We start from the raw sequence: 14,994 nt of genomic DNA, 5'->3' as shown, positions 1-14,994 counted from the left end.
AAACCCCCCACAAAATGGAATACATCTAAACCAGAACATTCTGGAATCAGAGGACAGGCTTTGTTAATAAATCAAGACATCAGAAATGTTGATGGCTCTAGCAGAGCAGATTAAGTTGCCTTCAGGCGCTTTCCATCCAGTGGGCCTTAACTCAACGTGACGTTGTGGATGAATCTGGATGGATCTGAATTATCCCAATTATTACATTACCAGTGTTGAGGAGATCAAGGTTAAAGCAATGGAGCAGTGGAGTTCTGCTTCCAGCAATGAGGATCACATTGAGCCAGCCTGCAGTGCATGCAGCTGGACCACAGTACTGAAGTACAGTCCTAGGTTCAAATAGTATGTTGTTTTCTTTCAAATTAGCTTTCCCTTCACAATGGAACCAATGGGATAGTCCCACATCTGGAAACCCTGCCCAACTGGCACTACGGGCAGGCCCAAGCCAACACTCATATCGTCAAATAGTATTGGTTTTGAACAAAAATAAATACTATTTGAACCCATGTCTGGAATATAGTACAGTACCAGGCTAGATTTGAGGACCACACATCAATCAACACTCCACCAACCCTCAGCAATTCTCCTTCTAGAACGGCACAGAGCTCAATCAGAGACAAGAGGCCCATCTGATTAAAGGAAACCAGTTGTATCTTGTGTTCAACAAAGTCCCGATCTACCAGGAACTATGATGGAATATTATCATGTTCTGTTAATGTCACACGTGTGCTCAGAGTTACATTACATGTGAGGAAATAATTCATTACAAAACAGCTGTGCTGTTTCATTAAGCTTTTTGATGTGAGAACAAGAGACTTCTAGCATTCTCACTGTTTTGCTGATTCGTAACCTCAGTGCTTCCAACGCTACTCTAGTTACTATGGGGTCTATCTGAAGCAGCCCGGGGGAGTCCCAGGGTGAGGTAGTGCAGGAAGGTGGCCTGTTTACAAATCAATGCCTTTTAATTAACCTGTGCTGCAATCCTTCCCAACAGCCACCCACACAATGACATCACTGAGATGTTGACTTCCTCTATGGGTTGTCATGGTGATGGTGCAGACTAGGCAGAGAGACTGTCTCATCATATAGAGCCTCAGGGAAGGAAGGACGTGTCAATAGACAGGGAGTGATCTGTCAACACGTCTCTCTTCTTTCTGCTCTGTCTGCCCTGAGCTTGATAATACCTGCAGGGAGTCACATTCCAACACTACCTGTCTGACCTGCCTGCCCTGATTCTCTCTCTTTCTCTCTCTCTCCCTTACCCTCATCCCTCTCTCACTCTTACCTGGCATACCTCCCCCTCTAACCCTCCATCCACTGTCCCTGACTCTCTCTCTCTCCATCCCTTACCCTCATCCCTCTCTCACTCCTACCTGGCATACCTCCCCCTCTAACCCTCCATCCACTGTCCCTGACTCTCTCTCTCTCCATCCCTTACCCTCATCCCTCTCTCACTCCTACCTGGCATACCTCCCCCTCTAACCCTCCATCCACTGTCCCTGACTCTCTCTCTCTCTCCATCCCTTACCCTCATCCCTCTCTCACTCCTACCTGGCATACCTCCCCTCTAACCCTCCATCCACTGCCCCTGACTCTCTCTCTCTCTCTCCCTCCCTTACCCTCATCCCTCTCTCACTCCTACCTGGTATACCTCCCCCTCTAACCCTCAATCCACTGTCCCTGACTCTCTCTCTCTCTCTCTCTCTCTCGTTCCCTTACCCTCATCCCTCTCTCACTCCTACCTGGCATACCTCCCCCTCTAACCCTCCATCCACTGTCCCTGACTCTCTCTCTCCATCTCCCTTACCCTCGTCCCTCTCTCACTCCTACCTGGTATACCTCCCCCTCTAACCCTCCATCCACTGTCCCTGACTCTCTCTCTCTCCATCCCTTACCCTCATCCCTCTCTCACTCCTACCTGGCATACCTCCCCTCTAACCCTCCATCCATTGTCCCTGACTCACTCCCCTCCTCCTCTACCTCTGTGTTGACCTTCCTCCCTCCTCATCTGTCTCCCTCTGTAGGTTTGGCCATCATGTATGTAATCTCTGTGCTTAGGCTGCATGGCAAATGGCTGAACAAAACACAATGCCCAAGGACCAGTCAGTCCTTCCCCTCTCTGAGGGGCCAAAATGTATCTCTCTGTTACAGTATCCAGAGGACTGATTACTGGAATGTGTGCTAGAATAATTATTCAGCAGCTATCGGTTATCTATCTTAAACTTATCCTCTGAGGATAACTTTTATTCCATCAGTGGAGGCTGCTGAGTGGAGGACGGCTCATAATAATGACTGGAATGGAGCGAATGAAATGGCATCAAACCCATGGAAACCAAATGGTGATACCATTCCACCTATTCTGCTCCAGCCATTACCACGAGCCGGTCCTCCCCAATTAAGGTGCCACCAACCTCCTGTGTATGCCATCTATATGGATGTAGGATCTCTGTGGTACCTTGTATCTGTACAGGGTGAACTCTACATGACTCTATGGGGGTTTATTGTCTATTTCCATTGGGCTCCTCCTCCACATAGCCTTTAGATGCTGTGAAACCCTGTGGAGACGGGGCCTTGGTGTTCAGGTTACTGTAAACTTGGTATCGTTTTGGTTTGAAAAAGATACACCTTCAGATGTTAGACATGGAACGGAGGTCTGCTGTTCTCTCTCTTATCCTGTATCCAGTCATTTGGATAACAGTTGCAGGATATTTTCTAATTTCCCAGGTTTCTAGGCCTCTTGCCTAGTAGTCATCTCTTCGTTCATTGTTCACATTTGTCTTGTATGTTAACCGTGGGATCTACATGTTTAGAATTATGCTTTGTTAATGTCAGTATTGCCTTATACAGTAATTAAGCTTTATGCCTTGGATGTGAATCCATTCATTTTACAAACTTGCTTTGATATCCATATCTCATGACCATTTCTCGATCTTCGTCAGCTAAACATATAATACTTGATAGCACATGGTTTTGCTGTAGTCAGATGAACATTTTAATAGGCTAAATGCTTAGTCTTATTATGCAATTCCTCAAAATGTTCTTATGAATTAGTTTCCTTATTTATGAAGTTCCTATCTTCTGATGTGGCACTGACATTAGTGACATGCTTGAAACCAATAAATAAGCTTATGTGACAGGGATGATTGGATTTGGTTATTTGGTTATTTTTCACACATTATAGCCATCAGACTAGCTATATCAAAATCAAAAATGGATAACCAAGGAAAGCGCAATAAGAGTCTGTCTCTGCCGTCGGGGGAATGGCAAGGGAGAGTGGCCGAGTCTGTCTCTGCCGTCGGGGGAATGGCAAGGGAGAGTGGCCGAGTCTGTCTCTGCCGTCGGGGGAATGGCAAGGGAGAGTGGCCGAGTCTGTCTCTGCCGTCGGTGGAATGGCAAGGGAGAGTGGCCGAGTCTGTCTCTGCCGTCGGGGGAATGGCAAGGGAGAGTGGCCGAGTCTGTCTCTGCCGTCGGTGGAATGGCAAGGGAGAGTGGCCGAGTCTGTCTCTGCCGTCGGGGGAATGGCAAGGGAGAGTGGCCGAGTCTGTCTCTGCCGTCGGGGGAATGGCAAGGGAGAGTGGCCGAGTCTGTCTCTGCTGTCGGGGGAATGGCAAGGGAGAGTGGCCGAGTCTGTCTCTGCCGTCGGGGGAATGGCAAGGGAGAGTGGCCGAGTCTGTCTCTGCCGTCGGGGGAATGGCAAGGGAGAGTGGCCGAGTCTGTCTCTGCAGTCGGGGGAATGGCAAGGGAGAGTGGCCGAGTCTGTCTCTGCCGTCGGGGGAATGGCAAGGGAGAGTGGCCGAGTCTGTCTCTGCCGTCGGGGGTATGGCAAGGGAGAGTGGCCGAGTCTGTCTCTGCCGTCGGGGGTATGGCAAGGGAGAGTGGCCGAGTCTGTCTCTGCCGTCGGGGGTATGGCAAGGGAGAGTGGCCGAGTCTGTCTCTGCCGTCGGGGGAATGGCAAGGGAGAGTGGCCGAGTCTGTCTCTGCCGTCGGGGGAATGGCAAGGGAGAGTGGCCGAGTCTGTCTCTGCCGTCGGGGGAATGGCAAGGGAGAGTGGCCGAGTCTGTCTCTGCCGTCGGGGGAATGGCAAGGGAGAGTGGCCGAGTCTGTCTCTGCCGTCGGGGGAATGGCAAGGGAGAGTGGCCGAGTCTGTCTCTGCCGTCGGGGGAATGGCAAGGGAGAGTGGCCGAGTCTGTCTCTGCCGTCGGGGGAATGGCAAGGGAGAGTGGCCGAGTCTGTCTCTGCCGTCGGGGGAATGGCAAGGGAGAGTGGCCGAGTCTGTCTCTGCAGTCGGGGGAATGGCAAGGGAGAGTGGCCGAGTCTGTCTCTGCCGTCGGGGGAATGGCAAGGGAGAGTGACGGCGTAAAAATTAAGTGGTCCGACATCAAGGTGGCTGCTAAGAAGAAGGGAGCTGAGAGAACATTCATGTGGACCAGCTGGAGGAGAAGGTGTCGTCCATCATAGAGATGGTGGTAGAGGGACTGCGCGACAGGTAAGTTAGGTAGCTACGTTAGCTCGCTAACGCGTAACGACGTTATAGACAACAACATAGCTAACGGCGTTAACATTAGCTAAGTTAGCCAAGTTCTTCTTTGCAAATTGATGAGATATTTAACACTTCTAGAATACTAGAACTTCTAGAATATTGTAATATATTGTTAATTACTAGCTAGCTAGATAATGTCTGTTTAATTTGTTTTCTTGCTGTATTTAAATATATTTAAATATAATAGTAGCCAACTGTGTCTGTGGCGCAAGAACACGTTCATGTTTACAAAAGTATCCATTCGTCTCAAGACAAGGATTTAGCTGTCCCAAAGTTAAATACATTTCCAAGAAGAGATCCTAAAACACTATTTTCAAGAATCCCATTTCTCCTTAACTTTTTTCTTAGGAAGAAACTTAGGAAAAACCTTAAGAACATTTCCAATTACTGTATTGAGGAATAGCAACTTTGCTTAACTTTCTTCATAAGTCTATAGTTAAGGAAAAAATGGCAGTTAAGAAGATATTTGTTCTTAAAGGTTTGGTGAATCCGGCCCCTGTACCTTGACGCTGAGCCAGTATTGCAGCAGAATCAGCCTGCTAAACCAGGCCTCAACCTGTCTGTGTGTCTGTGGTGCCTGGGCCTGAGGCTGGCCCGTATCTCTCCTTCTATGATTTAGACCATTGATGGCCAACACATCACAGTTGTGAGTACCTGTCTTTCTTGACGTTGTGCGTATTTGGCTGTACATTGGCTGTACATGTTGGTTGAAGCGCTGCCTACGACTCTCCTTATCAGCTCATCAGTACATCTGCCTGTCTACTGGTACTCTGCCATCCACATCCACATCAACACACAGACAAATACAATGCTCCCCTTCACCTTCTCACATAGGGAGGGGGAAGAGAGAGGGAGAGAGAGAAGAGAGGGAGGAGAAAGAGAGAGTGGTGTAGAAAGAAAGAGAGAGAATGAAATAGAGAGAGGTGAGAGAGAGAGGGAGAGGACCAGTAGAGAGAAAGGGAGAGAGAGAGAGAGGAGAGAGAGAGAGAGAGAGAGAGAGACAGACAGAGAAGGGAAGATTCAGACTATGACTCACTCTTATGAGAGAGAGAGTTCTTGTTGAGTCAGGGTCAGATCTGGGTGTCCCACCTCCAGCCTAATAGTGGTGCACTGAGCACGTCCATTCTCTGTGCTTGTCCCTCTACGTCCCACACACACCTCTCATTCAGGCTGCCACAGCGCTACACAGCCCAGATATCAACAGTTCCCTTTGAGCTGGGTGATGCATGGCTCTGAGGTGGCCCATCAGAGCATATCTCCATTCATTCAATACACTGAAAGGATCTGAGACTCCGGCCTGTGGGTTTGAAGTGATATCTCTGATGTGCCTCGGCCTCTGCATTCTTTACCATACTGTCATGACTAGAGTGAGTTACACAGCGTCGAATGTGTGTGTGTGTGTGTGTGTGTGTGTGTGTGTGTGTGTGTGTGTGTGTGTGTGTGTGTGTGTGTGTGTGTGCACTCACGTGTGTGTGGAGGAAGCTCACAGTACTGTGTCGATGCTGATGGTGACACCGACCCAGAATACATATGCCACCCTGCCAGATCACAACTCAAATGGCAGCTACAGTACTCATCCACTGGTCACTGTCCTGTTTGATCTAGAGTATGACTGTTAGTAGAAGACTGACTAGATATAATTCCACTGTGAACACTATCTAGTCAGTCCTCTACTAAGTCATACTGTAGATCTACAGTATGACTTAGTAAAGGACTGACTAGATAGAATTCCACTGTGAACACTGATCTACAGTATGACTTAGTAAAGGACTGACTAGATAGAATTCCACTGTGAACACTGGCAATATTTAAGTGGATGTGAACTCAGTGTCATTCTTACCTGTTGAATGTCCATCTTCCCAATTCCATCGATGTAGCTTCTGCCTGATGTTAGTTGCTTGGTATCACCTGGAAAACAACAGATTTAACAGTAAGTTGGTGGTCCTGTAAAAGCTGTTATAGACTACACACAAGCACACAGTCATGTTAGCAGGCACACAGTCATGTTAGCAGGCAGAAAGTCATGTTAGCAGGCAGAAAGTCACGTTAGCAGGCAGAAAGTCATGTTAGCAAGTTAGCATGTCTCTAGGCACACAGTCATGTTAGCAGGCACACAGTCATGTTAGCAGGCACACAGTCATGTTAGCAGGCACACAGTCATGTTAGCAGGCAGAAAGTCATGTTAGCAGGCAGAAAGTAATGTTAGCAGGCAGAAAGTCATTTTAGCAGGTTAGCATGTCTCTAGGCACACAGTCATGTTTGCAGGCACACAGTAATGCTGGCAGGTTAGCATGTCTCTAGGCACACAGTCAAGTTGGTATGGAACACAGTCATGTTAGCAGGTTAGCATGTCTCTAGGCACACAGTCATGTTAGCAGGTTAGCATATCTCTAGGCACACAGTCATGTTTGCAGGCACACAGTAATGCTAGCAGGTTAGCATGTCTCTAGGCACACAGTCATGTTAGCAGGTTAGCATGTCTCTAGGCACACAGTCATGTTAGCAGGTACACAGTCATGTTAGCAGGTTAGCATGTCTCTAGGCACACCATTAGTGAATCAGTGAGCGCACCCGTCTCTGAGGAATTTGCCATTGTATAGATTTTACATTGACGACCATTGAAATGCTCGAGTTTTGTTTGCATCTGTCTCTTTTACTAATTCCATGTGTAAATGCTGTTGACGCCGGGGGAAGGAGAAGGGGGGTCAATAGTTCCTGTAGTTTCTCTGGAACATTCCTCTGATTTCCTCCAAGGTTTTATTCTGTGTGTTTTATGCTGTAATCCCTGTGTTAACATGCCTGGTCATGTGTCCCCTCCCTTTCTAACTGCCTGTCTGTATGCCTGACTGTCTGCCTGACTGACTGCCTGCCTGTCTAACTGATGCCCTGACTGCCTGCTTTCCCAGCCTGTCTGCCTGCCTGCATATCTGCCTGCATTACTGTCTGCCTAACTAACTGGGGCATTAGGTAGCCTAGTGGTTACTAGTCCAACGCTCTAACCACTAGGCTACCCTACTGCCCCAGTATGTGTTAGATCAATAGTGTGTGAGTCGTAGTTCACTAAATAGATATCTAGAACAGGAGCCATGCCAAGGCAGAGTCATGATGGTGCTGGGCACAGAGAGCCCTGCAACAACACAGCCAGGGAGCCAGGCAGGCAGTTTTTTAATAAATATTTTTACCTTTATTTAACTAGGCAAGTCAGTTAACAACACATTCTTATTTACAATGACAGCCTACCGGGGAACAGTGGGTTAACTGCCTTGTTCAGGGGCAGAGCGACATATTTTTACCTTGTCAGCTCGGTGATTCAATCCAGCAACCTTTCGGTTACTGGGCCAACACTCTAACCAGAAGGTTTCAAGTTCAAACCCCTGAGCTGACAAGGTACAAATCTGTCGTTCTGCCCCTGAACAGGCAGTTAACCCACAGGCCGTCATTGAAAATAAGAATTTGTTCTTAACTGACTTGCCTAGTTAAATAAAGATAAGTAAATAAATACTGCCTTTATGACTTCACAAAGTTTTGTCAGGCCAAGGTCTCTTCTGGAGTGAAACATTGTGAACTAATAGGAACTAAAGGTTTGTGTTGGGATCAAATTAGTGTGTAGGCCTTACTTCACTGTTCCACTATGTTTTGCCCCAATCAATGAAAAGTTTGGCTACTTCGTTTTTTATCCCGTTTATATTCACAAGACCTTTAATAGGACCGGCCCTTTGGAACACGTCCCCAGAATGTCACATTCTTCCATCTTTAAAAGTGTCCCACGTGACAAAGCTTCTGTTTCAGTGCATCACAAGGTTGGCATTTCATGGAGACTGAAACAAGATGTTCCATTCTACCATTTCACAACTAGTCGATGTGCTCATATTATAAGGATATCGGGTTACTGCAAGCCTTGGAAATGAGACATACAGGTCTCTTTAAAAGACCAGTGGTTTCTGGACGAAAGCAGCTCTCTACCATTGAGAAGTCAGGCCTGGCCACGCCCCGCCCCAAACAGAGGTTGTCTCCGTTTCAGAGTTTCGCCGGACCAGACCGGTTACCTCGGCAACAAATGCACTGTTTCCAAGTGACACAAAGCCTTGAGTTAAGAACCTCCTTTAAACTGTCTAAGCTCTGAGAGTTGAGGGCTGGAAAACAGAAAATAACAGGACGACGGGGAGAGAAACTCAATTCTAGCCATATTGCTTCCCAGAGTTTCACGAGATGACATGGTTAAACCATTCAGTCTTTCGCTCCTTTTTAAAACACCTTTAAGATTTTTCGTGCTGGCATAGGGTACTGCTCTTAGGTGCATGCCAGTCTGCTTTTTCCACTCAGTAAATAGCTTTCTAAAATTGTATTTTTCTTACTTCTGTAGACAAATGAGTTGACATAAAGAATAGGCCTTTAAAGTTAGCACTGTTGGTAGATAGGCCAATGGGTGAGGTAATGGGGGGGGGGGGGGGGGGGGGGGGCAGGGGGTAAGGAGAAGAGGGTGAGGGGATGGGGGTTGAGGCGACATGAAATTATTCAAATGTCTGAAGGTAGAAACTCTGCCTTCTCGGCGTGCCCGGGGGGAGCAAATCAAGTGCACTATAAGCCTACGTCTGGCCAATCAAATGGCTCAGATTACCATGTCTACAGTAGGCTAACGTAGCAGGTGTAAAAGAAAACTACAGCAAAGTTGATACTGTGAGATTTCTTAACTTTAAAAACCACGACTAGAGAGAGACTGTCAACAAATACAGCAGTGAGTGAGTTCATGTTTAAGTTTTTACTCAGCACTGTCAACACTTTGTATTTAATACTTTCAGAAATGCGCATTCTCTGTACTTCCACTAACACTACAACCAGCACTGCAGCTGTAATGAAGGAGTAGGAAAGTGTATCGGCATGCTTGTGTTGTTATTATATATTTCACATTCTCTGGTCATTGGAGTAACAACATGAATTGATGGATGAGGCAGAAATAATGCGGTACGACTCGAGTTTCGCCGAAGACGGTGTCCCTTTTTGGTCAGTGTCCGTGGAGGAAAGGGAGAGCGGAGAGATGTTGAGAGTTGGACCCTCAGTCTGCTGCTCTCTCCATCCGCTGAGACTGACCATCAGATGCAGGCACCATCAGCCCAGTAAAATAATAACAGATAATGAACGTATGCTCACTCAGCTGTACCTGACAAGTAGTATTACAACGGATCTATTACCTGTGTGATCATATAGCCTACCTCAAATGTTGAAATATCAGTTTTAAATGGTCTGAGAAGAACAACAATGCATTGGCAGGTCAATTCAAGCAAAGCCAATACGTGGTGATAATGTATTGGGCCTATAGCCGACTGCACAAACCTCATTACTACAGTACTGTTTTGAATAGGTTAGTGTTGCATAGGCTTTCCTCTTATAAAGTTATGTGAAAAATCTGAACGGTAGATCTCGACTTGCATTTTGACTCAGAAACTGACCTAGACTCAAAAAAGGTTGCACTACCCTATGTACCCTCTTGACAAAAGTAGTTGACTATAAAGGGAATAGGGTGCCAGCATAGAGAAAGATAGAGGCCTCTAGTGGCCAAAAAGCTGTATTAGCAGGGATAGTGCCATTGAGGGCTTCCACCATTTTAATGTAGTCAACTGGGTAGGACTTCATTGGCTGATCTCTCCTGGTGACGCTGTTGGAGTCATGTCCAACCGGGTCATCAGGAGGGATCAACCAATCGTGAAGAAGAAAATGGAAAACTTAAAAATGTGCTCACAGACGCCATAATTGGGATGCTTTCTGTATCGTTCTCTATGGGTGCCATTTGGGATCCACACAGGATGTTCAAAGGATTGGATCTCTACATTCCTCTCCCCAGAATTGGAACCAGAGGATGATTTCAATGGTTTGATATATTTCTGGTGGACCATTAGTTCAAAATAAAGCTCTGATTCAAAGGGATGTGTAAACCACTGAACGAGTATCAGAGTCCTGCAGCCCAAACTCTTTTCCAGATGTGTGGTTGTCAGCTGATTTGCTGTGCTTTCACTTTCACGTAACTTTCCCAAATAAAGCTGCTTTGAAACCCCAAGAGCAACAACAGTAAAGAGCAATAGTTACACCCTCGTTCCAACCACACAACAACAAACTGAAACACCTTTACAAACATGAACCTCTCACCCTCGTTCCAACCACACAATAACAAACTGAAACACCTTTACAAACATGAACCTCTCACCCTCGTTCCAACCACACAACAACAAACTGAAACACCTTTACAAACATGAACCTCTCACCCTCGTTCCAACCACACAATAACAAACTGAAACACCTTTACAAACATGAACCTCTCACCCTCGTTCCAACCACACAATAACAAACTGAAACACCTTTACAAACATGAACCTCTCACCCTCGTTCCAACCACACAATAACAAACTGAAACACATTTACAAACATGAACCTCTCACCCTCGTTCCAACCACACAACAACAAACTGAAACACCTTTACAAACATGAACCTCTCACCCTCGTTCCAACCACACAATAACAAACTGAAACACCTTTACAAACATGAACCTCTCACCCTCGTTCCAACCACACAATAACAAACTGAAACACATTTACAAACATGAACCTCTCACCCTCGTTCCAACCACACAACAACAAACTGAAACACCTTTACAAACATGAACCTCTCACCCTCGTTCCAACCACACAATAACAAACTGAAACACCTTTACAAACATGAACCTCTCACCCTCGTTCCAACCACACAATAACAAACTGAAACACCTTTACAAACATGAACCTCTCACCCTCGTTCCAACCACACAACAACAAACTGAAACACCTTTACAAACATGAACCTCTCACCCTCGTTCCAACCACACAACAACAAACTGAAACACATTTACAAACATGAACCTCTCACTCTCGTTCCAACCACACAACAACAAACTGAAACACCTTTACAAACATGAACCTCTCACCCTCGTTCCAACCACACAACAACAAACTGAAACACATTTACAAACATGAACCTCTCACCCTCGTTCCAACCACACAACAACAAACTGAAACACATTTACAAACATGAACCTCTCACCCTCGTTCCAACCACACAATAACAAACTGAAACACCTTTACAAACATGAACCTCTCACCCTCGTTCCAACCACACAACAACAAACTGAAACACATTTACAAACATGAACCTCTCTACCGGTTTACAGCCAACCAACACACACACACATCAGTACACAAGACACAAACAGGGACAAAAGGGGAGAAATCCATAATCCACAAACACATGCACCTGAAAGCACGCGCACACAACTCAGGGACACTGGTTCAAATTGTGCCAGAGTCCCGTTAAACCAGTCATGTGAAACAACCCACTCTTTTCAGCAAATCAGATTAAATCTCTTAGCTGAGGCGCACACACACTTACAGCTCTGGGTTTGGGTGCACGCACGCACGCACACACACACACAAATCAGATTTTGCCCCACAAACTCTGGCTCCCTGTAGTCGTATGCTAACAACTCCAAATCAGTTGTTCCCATTACAAGCCTGCAAAGACCTAAGGGTAAAATAGGCATCCCAACCCTTTCTATTGAAGGTAATCTACATGGAGTTCTGATTATCAGTCTAAGAGGAATCGCTGACTAACTGATTGGGTTTGATTTGGGTTTGATACACAAGATGGAAACTACAGAGTGATATGATGCAGGGTTTATTTGATTCTGTACTGTAGCCAGATGTGCTCATTTCCTATCCTCAATCATATAATCATAACCAACCAACCAGCATCCAGTATTCCCCAACCACTGCCTGACTAATCTTGGTTCAGATTCAGTTGAAAATAAAACAATACCTAGGCCTGTATTCATACAACTTCTCAGTCCTGATCCCAGACCAGCACTACTCCGAGACACCTGATGTATATAGGCCCTGATTTCACATTCAAAGACAACGTTGAGGTACCATGGGGAACATGTTGATTAGCTACCACTCAGCAGACAGACAACGTTGAGGTACCATGGGGAATGTGGGGAACATGTTGATTAGCTACCACTCAGCAGACAGACAACATTGAGGTACCATGGGAAACATGTTGATTAGCTACCACTCAGCAGACAGACAACGTTGAGGTACCATGGGGAACATGTTGATTAGCTACCACTCAGCAGACAGACAACGTTGAGGTACCATGGGGAACATGGTGATTAGCTACCACTCAGCAGACAGACAACGTTGAGGTACCATGGGGAACATGTTGATTAGCTACCACTCAGCAGACAGACAACGTTGAGGTACCATGGGGAACATGGTGATTAGCTACCACTCAGCAGACAGACAACGTTGAGGTACCATGGGGAACATGTTGATTAGCTACCACTCAGCAGACAGACAACGTTGAGGTACCATGGGGAACATGGTGATTAGCTACCACTCAGCAGACAGACAACGTTGAGGTACCATGGAGAATGTGGGAAACATTTTGATTATCTACCACTCAGCAGACAGACAACATTGAGGTACCATGGGGAACATGTTGATTAGCTACCACTCAGCAGACAGACAACGTTGAGGTACCATGGGGAACATGGTGATTAGCTACCACTCAGCAGACAGACAACGTTGAGGTACCATGGAGAACGTGGGAAACATGTTGATTAGCTACCACTCAGCAGACAGACAACGTTGAGGTACCATGGGGAACATGTTGATTAGCTACCACTCAGCAGACAGACAACGTTGAGGTACCATGGGGAACATGTTAATTAGCTACCACTCAGCAGACAGACAACGTTGAGGTACCATGGGGAATGTAGGAAAGCTCCACGGGCAGAATAAGCAACATGTGGAAACATGTTTATTGTGTGTTTGGCAGGTTTAGGAAATTAGCAAATGATGGATTCAAGTGCTGATCTAGTTCCCAAACACTGATATGGTGTAGCAGCTAGAATTAACAGAAAACATAGATTCATTCTTCCTCTAAACGTCCAACTACCCAGTCCAAACTGAACTTCATTGGCCGGTTTCCTCGACACAGATGAAGTCTAGTCCTGGACCATCAACCAGATTTCATTCTCCATTAAGCTTGTATTTTAGTTTAGGACTAGGCATAATGCATCCTGGAAACTGCCCCTTAAATATTTTGTCAGTCCAGGACCCAGCTTAATCCTTGTCTTTGAAATCAACCCCAAATGATTTAAGATAGATTCCCATTAAACTGCCGTTCTCCATCACCATACTGTAATCTCAAAGTCGTAGAACACTCAGCGGATTAACATTAGTGTCTGCTGACAGACTGTCACCATAGCCTGCATGTTAAATTCAGTTAAATAGAGTAGCAGGGTTTGGTTGAAGATTAGATTAACAGAAACAGTGAAGAAGCTCAGTGATAAATATCAAGGCATATTGGAGGCATATGGAACCCTTCTCTCCCCTTTCAGCGTTTCCAGTAGGGACGAAACAACAGACGGACCAGGCTGCCTGGCAATGGAGGTATATGGGTCGTGTCCCAAACGGCACAGTATTCCCGATATGGTGGACTACCAGGGTCCCCAGGGCTCTGGTTAAAAGCAGTGCACTATGAAGGTAATAAGGTGGTGTTTGGGACGGAGCCGTGGACTGGGCTGTTTTAATCAAACACAGATGTTTGGAGAAGATACAAGTCTCCTTCGCCTGCAGCCTCAACATGAGACTCCATGCTGCTAATCAGGAGGCTAGGCACCGTCATAAAGGTCCTCCAACTAAATCAGCAAGGTCCCCTTGGCCCCACTACCACCCATCATAGATAGGCCTAGATAACATCAGGCCAAACTATCTGATGGAGCGTTTACAGGTTTACTATTCATTATCTACAGTAGTAATTGAAACTAGAGGCATGTGCAGGCGTAGTGTACATATGGATATTAACTATAATGCCTCTCATTCAGAGATGAAATGTACTAGACAGACAATGGCAGGTCATTGTGAAAACAGCATTCAATTACACTTACATTTTAGCACACACTCTTATCCAGAGCATTTTACAGGCACAATCAGGGCTAAGTGCCTTGCTCAAGGGCACACCGGCAGATTGTTCACCTTGGGATTCTTACCAGCGACCTTTCGGTTACAGGCCCAACTGGCTCTTAACCGCTAGGTTACCTGCCGCCCACCTATATCCGCTAATATCCTCTATCCTCAATGACCTCACACAAGCACGGCTTTCCAGGCAAGAAAGAGACCTGTTTGACATCTTCCTTTTTTTGTGTGTGGAAACGTAACCAAAACAGAACCTCAGTCCTTTAAGCAGCCACTGTGGGATAACTGTGTCTGCTTCTGAGTGTGGTACAGTGTCAACATGTGAAGGTCAAAGCAGGGGCAGGTAGAGGTGCAGGTGGCCCCGAGGGGCTGTCTGCCTCTGTTCTCCTGGGAGGGAGTGTGGAGGGTTCTGTCAGCCCCTCTGGAGAGTTCACAGACTGGGTCTCCCTCAC

Source organism: Oncorhynchus mykiss, chromosome 12 (genome assembly GCF_013265735.2).
Source record: "Oncorhynchus mykiss isolate Arlee chromosome 12, USDA_OmykA_1.1, whole genome shotgun sequence".
NCBI classification, from domain to species: domain Eukaryota; kingdom Metazoa; phylum Chordata; class Actinopteri; order Salmoniformes; family Salmonidae; genus Oncorhynchus; species Oncorhynchus mykiss.
This window is presented reverse-complemented; position numbering follows the sequence as displayed.